The sequence below is a fragment of the Cryptomeria japonica genome, chromosome 5, assembly GCF_030272615.1.
Source record: "Cryptomeria japonica chromosome 5, Sugi_1.0, whole genome shotgun sequence".
NCBI lineage: Eukaryota > Viridiplantae > Streptophyta > Pinopsida > Cupressales > Cupressaceae > Cryptomeria > Cryptomeria japonica.
Window position 1 is genome coordinate 418,804,242 of NC_081409.1, and position 16,812 is coordinate 418,821,053.

Consider the following 16,812-nt stretch of genomic DNA (forward strand, 5'->3'; position numbering starts at 1 on the left):
GAATGAATTTATGTTAATGCAGAAGTTTTCATGTAGCCTTTCAATAGTTTCAATTCTTTCTTATCTTTTCCACATAAATGTTAGTTGCTACAGTAATGCAGAGTAGCTATTGTAGGAACTTAGTGCCTATATAGTGGAGACCCATTTCAAGTATTACGTCTCTAGGTTGACAATCAAATGAACACTAGCTATGGAAATAGTGACTTTACCAAGTGAATGTATAAACTTCGGGTTGAGACTTCAACTAGAGTTATTATTCTCATTGAAGAAATAAACAAGTAGCAGACAAGGAGTGAACCCTCCATTCTGGGAATCAAGCTAGGTGCCGAGGTATGTGTGGCATTCACAAGCTGAATGCTCCTATCACAGACACCCACTAGAGAAATTGCCCCGAAACTTCATTGGTTCACACCACAAACAAAAAACAACAAACAAAGAAAAATATAATGCCCATCATGGCTCCTTTAGTCACTTGTGGACATCCTTGAGGAGCATAGGAACATAATCTGTCGCCAAATGATAAAAGATAAATACTAACCCGGATAAAATTCAACAACTATACTGATTTGTGCCTTCGTTCTCAGTTGCTTGATGTGATGGTTGATAATGTATGATCTCAGAAATTTGTGGACCCCGTTTAAGACTGATCTATCTAATTTTGAGTGTATCCATCTTTGTTTAAGACAATATAGTGATAACTTGATATGGATATTGATAAGATAGTTTGATCAGTTGATTGCAGATGTTTGACTAGATAGTTATATCCTTTATTAACTTTGTGCAAAGTGTTTTTTGAATATTTGCTAGGATGTTTGATTCTTGCGAGACATTTTATTGCAAGTTTTTTTATTGTTTTTGGATTTTGTGGATTGATATTTGAATGTTTTTGGTTGATTTTTTCAGGATCGTATATGGATTTTTTTGGTTGATTTTTGTTTTTTCAATATTTTTGGTATTTTTGAAAGATTTTCCAATGTTTTTGAATTTTCGTGTTTTCCCAATGTTTTTGGTATTTATATATTTTTTTTTTTCAGGGTCGTATTTGAATGTTTTTGGTTTATTTTATCAGCTATGCCCCCAGTATGCATACCTATATCACATGATGATCTGCAAAATGAATGTGGAGACAATGAATTTTTGATATGACTTATGTTAATTCAATATGCATGATGAAGATGCATTTCCTATTCGAACAAGGATGACTGTGTTTGTTTAATATTTTGTAATACACCAATTGAGTTAGAGGTACAAAAAATTTCATAGATAAGCGGTCAATCGATCCTTAAGGTCCCTTGGAATATCCAAATTAACACACTTAGTGACTAGGATTTACAAATGGAGATGCGGAAAACTTCCCCATTGGTTCTTGAAACTTTGATCTTCTTTTTCCCATGTGTGTGCAAATGAGTTAATTCCCTCTCTTGTGTTCACTAAAGATCCTTAGCATCCAATATGACTAGCTATGTGGATTATTCTCACTTCAAAAGCATCTAGAATAGAGCCTTGCTGCCAACAAGCTTTTAGAGTTCCGACGAGGTTATAAACTGTAATCTCTCAAATATTGCTCCATTGCCAACATGCATCCATAGCCCTGATGGAATTACTTGTATGTTCCCATAGTCAAGCTTTTTGTCATAATTGCATGCATGATATTTGAGTTATATATCATTGCTCTTTTGCCTTGAGATGAATATTTGGCATAACACTTTTTCTTTTTTATTTTCTTGCCTTGACTTGTAAGTAATGAAACCTACTTGGGTGTGACAATTACAGTGGCGCTGAAGTGGAATTTTAGATTTTTCACTAGTCATATGATCAACTAGGTGTCTACAATGAATTAGAGATTTTATTAATGTGTTTGAGATATAGCAATTTATAGATTTTGGGTTAACAAGTCTCAAATAGTGAAATCACTACCCAACCATAAGTAAAGTGTCGTCACAGTGAATTGTTAGAAATGAATGACCTTAGGACCTCCAAGACTTCATGTCTGAATATCTAAGAAAGGATATGACCCTTGTTTCTCTTGAATACAAACAAATGATAAACTTGGACAGTTGTCTTGTTTTATTGATGTTGTGATATGTAAATGGAGAGACTATATTCCATGAAATTTGTGAATGTGATGTGCTTGGAAAGAAACTATATGTGATGTAGTGCTTTGAATAAAATGAGATGCAATGCGGAAAGACAAACCTAAACTAACCCAGCTCTTAGATATAATATCGTTTAAGGTGCATGTTGTTCATAGGGTCAGGGAGTGGATCTCCCTCTATGGTAGCTAAATCATATGCTCCATTTCCTATGACCCTTGTTATGATAAAAGGACCTAGCCAGTTAGGTTCAAACTTCCCTGGCTTTTCACGTTCTTCTAGGTTCCTTTGGTTCTCCTTGAGAACTAGATCTCCCACTTCAAAATTTCTTGGTCGTACTCATTTATTATAACTCCTTCTCAGTCTGTTATGGTAACCTTGCAAGTGATTTAAAGAAGTTTGTCTCTTTTCATCAAGCATTTCAAGCTCTTGTAACCTTGCAAATCGATAGTCTTCCTCTGATATGATGTGTTTTAAGGAGACTCTTAAAGATGGTAGTTATATTTCAATAGGTAATATTGCTTCTGTACCATAGACCAATGAATAGGGTGTTTCTCCTGTAGGTGTGTTTACCCCTATCATATAAGCCCAAAGAGTGAGATTTAATTGGAGATGCCAGTATCATCTTGTGTCAGTGACAAATTTCTTTGGATCTTTAATATTGTCTTGTTTGTTGCCTCTTCTTGTCCATTACTTTGCAGATAATAGGGTGTTGCAAATCTCTGTTGTATTTGGAATTGTTCAAACAATTCTCTCATTTCTTGATTCTTGAACGAACGTCCATTGCCAGTAACTACGCACATTGGAATCCCGTACTGGCAGATGATATAGTTAAGCATGAATTTTGCTATTTTCTTACATGTGGTGTGTGTGAGAGGGATTGCCTCTACTCATTTAGTAAAATACTCAGTACTCGTTAAGATGAATTTTTGCCCTTAGGAAGATGTAGGATTAACTTTACCAACAAGATCTAACCCCCATTGTGAAAATGGCTAGGGTGATGTGATAGGCTAGAGATCTTGTGCTGGCACATGAATGAGGTCTCCATGCACTTGACATTGTCTACACTTTTGTAGATATTTATAGGCATCCTTTTCCATAGTAGGCCAATAGTATCCAATTCTTAATAATTTCTTTGATAGTGTTGGGCCACTTGGATGTGCACCACAAATTCCATCATGTACATCTTTTAAGGCAATTTGTGCTTCTTCACCATCAAGACATCAGAGAAGTGTTCCATCAAGGCTCCTTCTGTACAATGTGTCAGTAATAATAATGTGTCTGGATGCCTAACGAATAAGAGTCTTCTTTTGATTTCTTGACAGATCAGGAGACATATACTGATTATGTAAGTATGCATATATCTCATTATACCATGGGGATTCAGAACCCACAATTACTTATACATATTGTGATGATGGAATCTCATATGCTAGTACCATCAATTGTTCTACAATAAACTCAAATTGAGTTTCATTATTAGGCATGTCTAGGAGAGGGCCTACTGTAGCCATGGCGTCCGCTGCCTTCTTCTGCATTCTTGGAATTTATTCAAAAGTGATGTTACTGAAGTGTTCTTTGCAATCTTCTACCATTTGTTTATAAGGCATCAATTTCTCATCTTTTGTGTTATAGTCATTATTGACTTGGTTGACAATCAGTTGTGAGTCACCATACACTTGTAGTTATTTTATCTTTCATTGTATAGCGGTATGAAGTCCTATGATGAGAGCTTCATATTCAAATATATTGTTTGTACAAGGAAAATTGATTCTGAATGACTTCGGGATAGAATCACTGAGGGGTGATGAAAAGAATCCTGGCTCCTGCCCCATGATTTGTGTAAGATCCATCAAAGTATAATTTCCAAGTGGTGGATGCTGTCAATGTAAACACATATTCATTAGGAAAATCCACTAGTAGTGGGTGACTGTCTTGCAAGGGAGCTTCTGCTAATTGATTCGCTATAATATGCCCTTTGATTGCCTTTCTGTCCACATATTCTATGTCAAACTCACTTAAAATCATGACCCACTTGGCCAATCTTCCAGTTAATGTTTCTCTTCTCAACCAATATTTTAGTGGATCAAAGTGTGCTATGAGTTGAACTTTGTGACTCACAATATAACATCTAAGCTTCTAAGATGCGAAGATCACTGCTACACATGCTTGTTCTATAGGAGTGTAATTAAGCTCATATCCAATTAGGGTTCTACTTATATAGTAGATTTCTCTTTCCTTTCCTTGATCATCGTGTTGTGCCAAAAGGGCTCCCAATGATGAGTTTGTTGCTAATATATATAGTAATAAGGGATTGCCTTGAGTAGGTGGAACTAATACTGGAGTATTCAAAAGATAATCTTTTAAAGCTTGAAAAGATTTTTGGCACTGTTCTGTCCATTTGAAGGTGACTCCTTTTCTGAGTAAATGTTGAAAGAGATGACATTTATCTGCTAGCTGTGCTATGAACCTTCTTATAGACTGTAATCTTCCTTGCACCCCTCTTGAGTGTTGACGGAGGTTGCATATACATGATCACTTTGACCTTTGCTAGATCTACCTCAATTCCTCTGTTAGAAACAATAAAGCCTAGAAGTTTGCCCGTTGTTACACCGAACACACACTTTTTGGGGTTTAATATGACATTGTATTATTCTAATTGATCAAATATCTTAGCAAGGACTTCAAGGTGGCCTTCTCTTTTTTGTGATTTAGCCAATAGATCATCAACATAGTCTTCCATGATATTGTGGATCATGTCATAAAATAATGTTGTCATAGCCCTTTGATATGTTTCTCCAACATTCTTAAGACCCAATGGCATGACGTTCGAGTAGTATGTTCCCCATGGGCAGGTAAATGTCATCTTGTGTTGAACTTCTGGTGCAATCCTGATTTGGTTATATCCTAAGAAACCATCCATTAATAAAAGAATTTCATTCCCAGCAGTTAAGTCAACTATCATGTCTATGCTAGGTAATGGGTAATCATTCTTAAGGCATACCTTGTTTAGATCTCCGAAGTCTATGCAGATTCTTATGCCCCCAATGGGCTTAGTCATTGGTACTAGATTGGATATCCACTCTGCATAGTCAATAGGTCTAATGAAGCCCACATCCAAAAGTTTTTGTAGTTCCACTTTTACCAGTAATGCAATATGTGGATGCATCTTTTTGAGCTTTTGTTTGTACGGTTTGATTCCTGGTAGCAAGGGTAAGTGATGTAATACCAATTCTGGATCTAGACCTCGCATATCTACATAGGACCAAGCAAAATTGATTAGACGTTATTTGAAGAATTGTATGAACTTGTCCTTTTCTTCCTGATTTAATGATTTGGCTAAGTGGATATTATGTATAACTTCTCCTTCTGCTATATTGACTTCTTCAGTCTTTTCCATGAGTAATGTTGAATTCTCTCATTCAATAGGGAGGTTGTCTAACTTGCTTTTTCCATTGTAATCACTTTCATCTGTATCTTCTGACACAGAGTCACTTGCCTCTCCAAAGTATGTTGTTCTATCCAAATCTATAGGAAATCCAGCCTTATGATCACTCTGTGGAAACCCTTCTCCGACACCAAGGAATTCTGCAATAGCTTCATCATTCTCAAACCAGTCTAGAGTTGGTTTTTCTTCTCGCCCCCAATCAATTAAATTTGAATGTATAAGGGGTAAGGCATTTCTTCCATCTGTTGTAAAAGACTCTGACAACATGCATACCTAATTATTTTGAACATGTTTTACTAAATTTGGATGATCTGGTGTATGGTCATAAGCAATGTCATCATCAATGGGTGATTGGTTGTCATATGCCGTATCTATTGCTTGTGGGCTTCCATCATGGTTAGATAGGAATTCATAGTCGTGAGAATCTGGCACACTTTCTATGTATGTTCCACTTTCTGAGGTTGTGTCATTGATCTCTTCTTGTTCTTATAACTGAATTTGATCTTGATTTGTGGACCTTTGTGTGGTGGATACCCTTCTCAAACCTGGTATAAATCATTGCAGTCTTTCTTCATCTGACTAATTTAGTAGAGCTTGTGTTGTTTCCCTTGACAAAATTATTGATAGAATCTAAGGATTAGGCTCATTTGTTGGTGCTAAGCCCATTTTTGTTACCATATTTGCTTGTGCAAATATTTCAGGTACTATATTGTTAGGTGATTCCATATTAGTTTCTTGTAGAAGACGCCTCATATCTTCACCATTTGACTACATACTAGGATATGTTGGTGCTTTCTTTTTTCTCTGAGATGAAGGGGGAAATACCCATGTTGATAACTAATTATGAGGTATGTACTTTGATGGTAGCCAAGGTTTGTTCAATATATCTAGTGTACGTTTTCTGGCCTTTGTTATCTTTGGTACATGTTTATATCCTAACCCTTGATTATTTGGGTTTTCCTAAGGTAAAATAGGTTCCAATCTTCCTTTTTGTTGTAGTCCCAAGCCTATGGTACCATCATACCCATGTTTTTGTAGCATCTTGAAACCATTGTCATACTAATCTAAAGGTAACCTAGGTATCGTCATGTCATCTTCTTCTTTATATATCCATTGCTTGCTATCTTCGTTTAAGGATTCTTCCTGTAAGCCTCCCCATCTAATGAATGATCATAAATCTAAGTACTTTACTATCTATTTTCCTTTATCTTGTTTCATCACAATATTTTGAGGTTTCCCAAAAGACCTAGGAGAAAGAGATAATTGTATGACATTCGAGGTACTTGAAATGGAGTATTCCCCACAACCAACATCCTTAATCTGTAAAGAAGATGTTGTAGGTGTATTTTTCTATATTTCTATTATTGTCAATGAATCCATTTGTGTAGTGAGTGGTGCTACCTGATTGAATGGGTACCTAGTTATCCACACTTGACTTTAAGTGATTATAGTGTTTAAATGGGTTTGGATCACCATGGATGGTGATTTTAATGCCATTGTGTGGAAACTTAACACATTGGTGGAATACTGAAGGTATGGCCTGCATGGCATGAATCCATGAGGAGCCTAAGAGCATGTTATACCCTAATTCTCTATCCAACACTTGAAAGGTAACCTCTATTGTGACAGGTCCTATTTGTACTGGTAGTGTGACTACACCTTTTGAAGGGCGTTCTTCATCATCATATGCTTTGATGTTTATTCTATTTGAAGGATCTATGTGAAGTTCAAAATAAATCAATGCCTTGACCACTTTAGTGTACAGCTGTTAAGATCGGCTCCTCCATCGATAAGTACTCTTATGACTTTCTTCTTATGTATGTAAGCTTCTAGATGTAGTTGATCATTATGGAAAAGTCTATCATTAGGACCATCCCATTCCATGAAAGCAATACGGGTAACATCAGCTAGATTCCCTACCATGGATTCGAAATCATTTTCATCTATATCTCTGTCGACTACTGAATCTTGAAGTTCTTTAGCTAGGATAGCTCTGTGATTTGATGATACATGCAATAACTCAAAGAGTGATATCTATGCTGGGATTTTCTTCAGTTTCTCAACTACATTATAGTTCCCTACAGCTGGTGACTGATTTGATGGTACTCCTTGCAAGGTTACTTTTGATCTGCGGGTAACTACTGCACAGTCTCCGTCTCTTGGATTTATTATGATAGTACAACCATTGTATTATCTCTTGTGAGGGACATTTCTACAACATATGTTGTGTTAACAAGGTTTATTTCATATCCCATCCTATAGTCATCATGTGCAAGTCTGACATTCATGATTTGTGCTATAATTTTATCTTCAAACCATCCTAAATAAGGTGGTTCTTCTTGCCCCCAGTCCATAAGACAAATATTCTCATCTTTATCATATTGTGGTGCTTCTGACATCATGAAAACTTGGTTATCATAGTTATCAGTCCCTTGATTTTGCTCATTATCATCAAGTTCTTCTTGTGAATCAACATTTACTACATCTCCTGAGCTAATAGCATGAATGGTATAGTCATATGAGACTTTTGTGTAGTTGGCAGTGTTGTCGCGTGTTCCTGATGTTGATGCCTTGCCTTTGTCATGTTTGACAAAAGGATCCTTAAAGATGGTGTGATTTGTGTTTGTTGAAGTTTTGTTGGTATCAACTGTGATGTCACCTTGATCTATCAGGGCTTGAATTAAGTTCTTCAACTTATAGTAACTTGCAGCCTTATGACCTTTTGTACGATGATAGTCAAATAAATCATTATCATCCCACCATGTAGGTTTGAAAGGACCTAGTTCATATACTCTAACCTATGGCAAAGTGATCATGTTTGTCTGTATTAATTTCTTTAACGTCGATTCAATAGAATCACCCAGTGGTGTGTAGTTACTTCTTGGAGCATTCATCCTTGGGAACCTTGTGGTTGTAGCTTGTGCAGCACTTGCGTTTGTTGACATTGTGTTATTTTCTATATGTGGACTTTTATTTTGACTAGATGATTGAATTGATCCTTGTAAAGATACAATCAATTGAGCTCTATTCATTGTACGAGCATCTACCACACCATCATTGGTCACACTCTTATTTATTGACCAAAACTTAGATTTATCATTGTTGGTGTTGTTTGTAGAATTTCCATATTTTATGATACCTTGTTCTACAAGTCTCTTCTTGCACTTTAAGGACTTTTCAGTGATTTGCTTAAATATGGTCAAACATTGCATTTGTATCAGGTACTTAATCTTTGGGATTAAGTTTTCTGAAAACATGTCAACTTGCTCAGTTTTGGGAACAATAGTCTTGCATCTTTTGTATAGATATCTCCATCTTTGTAAGAAGGATGCGAATGTTTATTTTTCATATTGTTTTGCAACACATAGATCCATCAATATAATTGGGGTATCAATGTTATGCAAGAAGTTAGCAATGAATTGTTCAGCTAGTTCACCCCATGATGTGATCATTGGTGGGAGATATGAAAACCACTCTAAGGTAGAACCTTTGAGACTTTTTGGAAACAATCTCATTAGATAAGTGTCTTCAGTTGCAACCTCTATACATGCAATAAAGAATTCTCTGATGTGATCTCTAGGATCATCTTTCCCTCGATATCTATCAAATTTTGGTGTTTCAAAATGTGGAAGGAAAGCAGGCATTTATATTGTATGATCAAAGGGATAAGGACATAAATCCTACATCATATAGCTCTTTTTGTCATTACCGATTTTCATAGTTGTCATCTGTTGTTGTAGATCTATATTTGTTGGGTTAAAATTTCTGTTTGAGTCAGTGGTACACTTTGCGCGTGTATATTTCCCACAAAAGATTTGTGGTAGTATAAATAGGAGGTTGTTTAAAGGTACCATAACTATGATTTTGCATGTTATGGGTTCCGTTGGGTACTATGAAATAAGTGAATTGTGAACCTATGTTTGATTGGGTTCTACTCATTGTATTAGCGGAACCTGGGTTTATGTTCTAATGACTGTATGTAGAAGCTATTGAGTAGGAAACCAGAGGTTGAGTCACACTTGTTGTATGAGAAATATGTGAGGCTTGTGTTTAACTTAGTGCCGAAACATTGGACATTACTAGTGTAGTTTGAAAGGCTATGATAGCCTGTGTTTGTGCACTAACGTTCATTATTGAGGACGATGAACTTGCTTGAGAACTTGTGTTTGACACCAAATTTGCTTGGGTTGATGGTGTTGATGCATTTTGGGAGGAACTTGGAGTCATAGCTTGTGTTTGTGAAACATTTGGTAGTTGAGTACTTGGCCTAAAGTAATCTCTGGTGGGAAGATCATTGTGACATCAAAACCTTGAGGTAACTTGGCACCATTTTGTAATAACAAAGAAAGATACCTATCCATGTCATTGTTTATAAGAGTGTTTAGAATCATAAGGACATGTGGGTCCTATTGAGATGACTCAATTTGCTCACGTGTTAATTTTTGTTGTAGCTCATGTATTGTCGGAATGACTTGGGGATTTGACTATTGAGAGTTTTGACTGCTTGACATGTCCATGTTCCAAGAAGGATTAATTGACGGGTCAGTCTTTGGGTCCATTTTGCTCTTTGCCTTTTGTGACCTTGTGATGGGCATTTAAGATTTCTATATGAGGACACTTCAGGACCTAATGAAAGATGATGACAGACCTTGATTATGAATGCAAGACTCTAGACCAAAAAGTGAGGTATGCAACCCTAGACCTAACTCTCTACAAGGGATTAAGATGCAAAACTTGTTGAGTACTTTGAGATTTTTGCAATGCAATTTTTTCAAGTTCTTGTCTAAGAAGTTCTGCAACAATTTCTCTATCAATTCTACGAGCAATCTTATGCTCTCTATCTAGCTCAAACTCGACTCCTATGTACTGAGGTGCACTTCATCAATGATTTCTCATTGACTGTCATTTGGCACTAGATTAGGTTTCTCGAAGGGGAGAAAAGCATCACTTGGTAGACCCATTAGGACACATGCTATGACCTTCTAGGATGAGTATGCAAATGACGACAGACTAAGGCAAATGTATATGAGGTCTAAACAAGGACTAATATGAAGATTATAATGACACTAATGAAGACTATGTAAATTATAATGAGGACAATAATGAAGACTATGCAAGGACTTATGCTAGCCCTAGGGATGTAAAGGAGGACTATAATAAGGATGATAATGAGGACTAGGAAAACCCGAAGGACTCTAAGAAAACCTATGGTCACAAGTATGCAAATATTTGTTCGATTGCCTGATGTTTTAGTATAAACTCTATTTCAAGTAACTCTGTTTGTAGGACAAGTATGTTTTTCAATTCTGAGAACACTGTCTGAAGATAAGTATAGCTAGATGAACTGTGTTCTAACAAACTCAAAGAATTCAGATATACTCAAGGTAGGGCTTGAAATAGCCCAAATACTGACTCAATATTGGCTTGGCACAACGATACACATAAAATCACAAAAGACAATCTTAGGATGGAAAGTGGAAACCATTTCATGGCCCCCCCACAGCAAAATACCAAAACAAGACAAACAGATAGAGAATCTGGAAGCACTCACTCCACTCCATGACACACACTTCTCGGGCATGCCAGTCTCTCTTATCCCAAAGATCCGAAGATCTTATCATTGAGGATTTTCTGTCTCATCATGCAAGGTACATGGAGGGTATCTATGGGGCACGATCCGCACACCCAGAACCAATAAATGTGGGATTTGGGCTACTAAGTTTATACTTATTATAAGTTTCGAGGGATCCCAATCCAACGATGAATTCTCAGAGCAAGCCACTTAAGGATTTAGTTAATCTTATCGGTGCAGGGAAGGCCCTCACATATGTCGAATTCACTCAACACTCTAGCCGCCTGACCAGTATATTTATATAGTGGCTCAGAAAACTCGCTTGAGAGTACACTGAGAGAGATGATATCCCCAATGCATCCCAATTCGAAGTACCTCTATGGGGTGATGAAATCCCCAGTCAAAGATACCCCTTGCTACTAAAAAAAAAGTGGGTGTCGTTATCACCTTTCGCTCTCTCCCAAGACCCTGAAGGTGGGTGGAAAGGTACTTAATGCAACAATAGGTCTACCCTAGACACAATAAAAATTTCTTTTTCCCTTAAATATCACAATGTGTGATTTATTGTATTAACAAGCTCGATTCATGTTCATTTTAAAGCCCAAACTAAGGTGTGAAAAATGCATGTGCATGTCTATTTTAAACACCAAAGTGAAGTGTGAGATCATGCATGTCAATTTTAACTAGATTTGTTTTAAGCACCAAGTTGAAGTGTGAAAGCATGCATGTTAATTTTAACCATATTTGTTTTAAGCACCAAGATGAAGTGTGAAAGCATGCATGTTAATTTGACCAGATTTGTTTTAAGCACCAAGCTAAAGTTTGAAAGCATGCATGTCAATTTTAGACCCAAAATCCAAAAGTGATTTAACCCTAAAGGATCCTGCAATCAAATTATTAGTGGCTTCCAACATAATCTTGGAGGATCAAGCCTTCTCTATAATTTCTTCACACGCTGCAAACAGGGAATCAGTAACCCCAGCAAGGATACGTGCTGAGTGTACAGTACTTTGCTGATCAGTCACCACATATAAACAGAGGATGTCATAAAAAATTGTGAAACCTTTAATGAGATTTTTTTAAAAGAAGAAAATAGAATATTCTAATACAATTGGAAGAGGAAAAGAGGAAGGGGGATCCAAGTTTCCTTGGATTTTTTACCGAGTAACCTAATATCCTCAAGAGAATTTATTTATACATAGATAATTTTGAAATATTATATGGAAAATCAGTTGGTGATGGTCCCTCACCCAAAAAGACAAAATTGCTTGTGACAAAAATCAAAGGGGTTGTAATCGTTTATGCTCGAGATGCAATTTTTGTTCAATAATATTCACCTAGTCCACCCCCACCAATAAGGCAAAAAAGGGATGACCCAATGCCTTTAATGTCATAGGATGACATTGAAGGATCATGAGATGCTGATAAAGTTGTTAGTGCCTTGAGAAATTTGAAAGATGGAGAGGGAGTCGATCAACCTCAAGGATCACCCCTAGATATAAAGAAGTAGTACATGGACATGGGGCATAGATTGAGGGGAATGCACTACCAGGATATGAAGAGGATGAAAGAATTTATATTTCCTTGAGGTTTATAGAAGATGATGAATTCATCAAAATACCTGAATTCAAATATTTTTGGATATAAATGAAGATGAAAGAGTTTGAGGAAAATAAAAAAATGAATATGATGGGTGTTGATGAATCACAACATAATGAAATTGCAATGAAAAATTTTAGGGAACTGATATTTGATGAGATAGATGTCATCCCAAATGAATCCAAAGAGATGGTGTTGAAAATCAATATGTTAAATATCCCTGGGATGATAATGAAATAAATATTCATATTGGATCAAGTCAGGCATTAAGAGGACCCATTTCTAGTGGCAGAGTTTGATTCAGAACAAGGGGTAAGTGGGACAGGATACAACCCTAAGAAAAAGACTTTAATAGCAGTATGGGTAAGATTAAAGAGCACTGACAAGCCAAAGTTAGTTGACATGGTCTAGGAAACCAAAGAATCTGCTATATTGACATTTAAAGATACCTCCTCCTTGGAGGCGGCCACCATGACAATGCATTTTGCAATGTTCACCAGAGATGTTGTAAAAGGCATGCAACAAAAATTGGCTGATTTTGAAAAAAATCAAATTAATATGAATGAAGAGATAAATAAGTTGTACATTGAAAATGTTAGGTTGAAAGATTAGTTGAAGGGTTGAGAAGCCAGTCAAAGCAAGGCACTTGTCTTTCATAGGAATGCACCACCAAAGCCCATTGATAAAGTGTTGATACCAAGAGCTCGATTGCAAAAAAGAAAAAATATGAAAAAGAAATAGAAGAGTTGAGGAAAATGAATGAAGATAGCAAGCAAAAGATGTCACAACAAATTCTCTTGTTTGAAAAGATATTGATTCATGGGGTAAAATATGTTGTTAATAAGCTAGAAGATGTGTATAAGGGATATGACTCATTGATGAAGTTATTGGAGATATTCAAGGAAACTAAACTTGTATTGAATTCATTATCTAAGAGATAACAACCAATGCATCATACTCTGATCACATTGTGCAAAGTGTTGCAAAGAGATCCAAGTCCTACCCATGCCATCAAAATAATTGAAAAAATGGTGAAAAATGTGATCGAAGAGCTTAAAAATATCTCTACAGAAGAACCCAGGGTTGAATGCTAAGATTGAGTCCTTCCACATGTTCAAACATTGGACTATCCCTTCAATTATGGATAAAGATAAGCATATCAAAGATTTCCATGATTTGAAAGTTGAATTCAATCAAATGGTGCCATAGATTCTCACTCATATTTCAGGAAAAAGGATATTAGTGTGCAATGTTTCAATCTCTTTCTAGACAAAGTGATAACATTGGATAATGCATTTACTAGGTTCATCGAAATATCACATGTTGAATGTACTAGAAGTGTGATTCACAACTATCACCTTCGATCAGATTCCTCGAGAGAAGGAAAGATTTTGGGAGATCTTGAATGATGGAGATGGTGTTCACGCGGGGGTTTGCAGGTGGTCGAGCTAGGGTTTCAGGACCGTAGCTCGTAGGTGGTTCTAGAGTGGTTTCGCACGATGGGGAAGTGCAGGGTGTCGGGGGAAGGCTGTGGTGGAAGAGGTTGGTAGGGCTTGGCTGTGGGGGTGCGGGTGGTCGCCGGGAGGTGTGGAGACTGCGCGGGGGTGCTATTTTTGCCTGCTACGGCCGTGGATATCCCGTGTGATAGGGCTTTTTGGTGGGTCTCATTTCGGTGGTGTGGGTGAGGGGAGGTTCCTTGAGCATTGAGCCTTCGTGGGGGCCCTTTGGGGTGGGGGCCCATGCCCTTTGGTCTTTGTTATTTTTTAATTTTTTTTGTGTGGCCCGATGGCGAATCTAGGTGGGGAGACCTTGCAGGTTGCTCTAGCCATGGATTTTCGTGCTGCGTTGGGCTCAAAACCCCCACTTTAGAGTGTGAAGACATTTAACAATAATCTCTTCTCTTCTAATTCGGGATCTGGGAATGTGCATAGCTCTCGCATGGTGAAGATTAATGGTTGTCTAGAGAGATGCAGTGAGAGGCCGAAGTTGATCATTCCTCCAAAGATAATAGCTGAAGACATTGAATATTTTTCAAATCACTCGCTATATTGCAAGTTTTTGGGAATGAGGGTTTCCCTGCAGTTTTTGGAAAACTAGGCGCAGTGGACTTGGGCACCGGAAGGGGAAATGGAGATTATGCTTCTAGAAAATAACTACTTCATGGTTACTTTCAACTGCATGGAGGATCGCAATAGGGTCTTTGAAGGAGGCCCGTATTTTTACAACCAGGTGGGACTATTCATTAAACTGTGGCATGTAGGGTTTAATCCTTCTGAGTAGCTCCCAAATAGAGTTCCAGTGTGGGTTTGGTTACCACGTCTTCCAGTAGAATTCTATTGAGAGGATGTACTATGGATGCTTGTCACTCTGCTTGGGAAGCCAGTGGGATCTTCTTCACAAACTCTGGGGAGAAAGGTAATGACCTTTTCTCATATCTGTGTTGAAATAGATCTTAGTAAACCCTTGACAGATGCTATAGATATGTGTGCAGGCTCTTATTCTTGGGTTCAACAATTAGATTATGAGACTTTACCTTTTCGATGCCCTATGTGTCATGCTTATGGTCATTTATAGCATAAGTGTGCTAGATACAAATTGGTGGTGTGACAACCTCAGCAGTCCGAACCGAGCCTTGCTAGGACTGAGAAAGGGAAAGCTGCCATGTCGGTTGTGGTAGAGGGTGCTGATGGTTTTGTCTCAATTAAGACAAAGAATAGGAATAGAGGACAAAAAAGGCCCTTACAGGAGAGACATGAGGAGGATACCTTTAATATATTTGAGGCCTTGGATGACCTGAGCCATCAGGAAATAAATCTGGAGTTAACCCCTCTAGATCAAGGAGCATCAGGAGGGGTCCCAGAAAGTGTAATGGAGGACTCTACCCATGCCCTGTTGGGGGTTGGAAGCCAGTAGATGGAGATGGAATAGACAGTAGGGGTACAGTTGGGCCTGGTTCCTGGTATTGAGGTGAATTTGGCTGAGGGGGAGGGGTCTCCGATAGCTCAGAAATTGGAACTGGTTGGGGTTAAAAGTAATAAGTCCTCTGCTCACCTCGGTCTACATCAGAAAGATATTAAGAAAAGTGCTTCAGAGAAGAGCTCAAAGGTTGGCAGAAAGAAGGATTTGGATAAGATCGAATTGATGGGGGAGAATTTAGTTGAGTCAGGGTCAGTAAAGACTCTGGATTCACACTTTTCCAATCCTCCTAAATGATGTGCTCTCATGGAATGTAAGGGGCTTGAATAGCAGCCCTAGACAAAAAGTTGTTCAAGATTTGATTAGGAATCATTCACCTGATGTCCTATTCTTGCAAGAAACTAAACTTTTAGTGGAGAGTATGATGGGTATCATGCCAAAGCTATGGGGGAGAGGTAAGTGTCAGTGTGTTGGGGCAGCTGGTTCCTCGGGAGGGGTGGCCTGTCTTTGGAACCCTTTAAGGTTTCACCCTATCTGGTGGGCTGCCTCCAGATCCTCATTATCGGGGGTGCTATCTAGTCTTGAGACTGGGGAATTCATATTATTTTTGAACATCTATGCTCCCACTGATCTTCATAGTAAACAAAACTTATGGTCTCATGTTTATGGTTTGTGAAGGTTGGCCCCCTTTCATCCTTGGATTATGGTAGGAGACTTCAATTCCATCCTGGAGTTGAGTTAAAAGATGGGGGGTGTAATGCGGTTGGAACCTTCTTCTTTCCTTTTTCAGGATAGTATCTCCATGCTATAGCTAGTTGACATTAAGCCTGGCAATGGTTTGTTCACATGGAACAACAAGAGGGTGGGAGAGTATTGGATTGCAGAATGGTTGGATCATTTTCTGGTTTCTAGCTTTTGGATTGGTGGGGGATGGTCCACAAGGTCTAAGATTCTTGATTGGAGAGGGTCAAATCATTGGCCCATCAAGCTGGTTTCTTCTTTGGCTCGGGTTGCCTGCTCGCCTTCATTTAAATTCCAACTTATGGTTCTTCGGGACCCTTCTTTGCAGGCTCTTGTTGCGGATTGGTGGAGGAAAGTGAGGCCGGCCTTTGGCACTGCCATGTACTCTTTTGCCAAGCAACTACAATTTGTTAAGCTTCAGCTTAAATAGTGGAACCGACAAA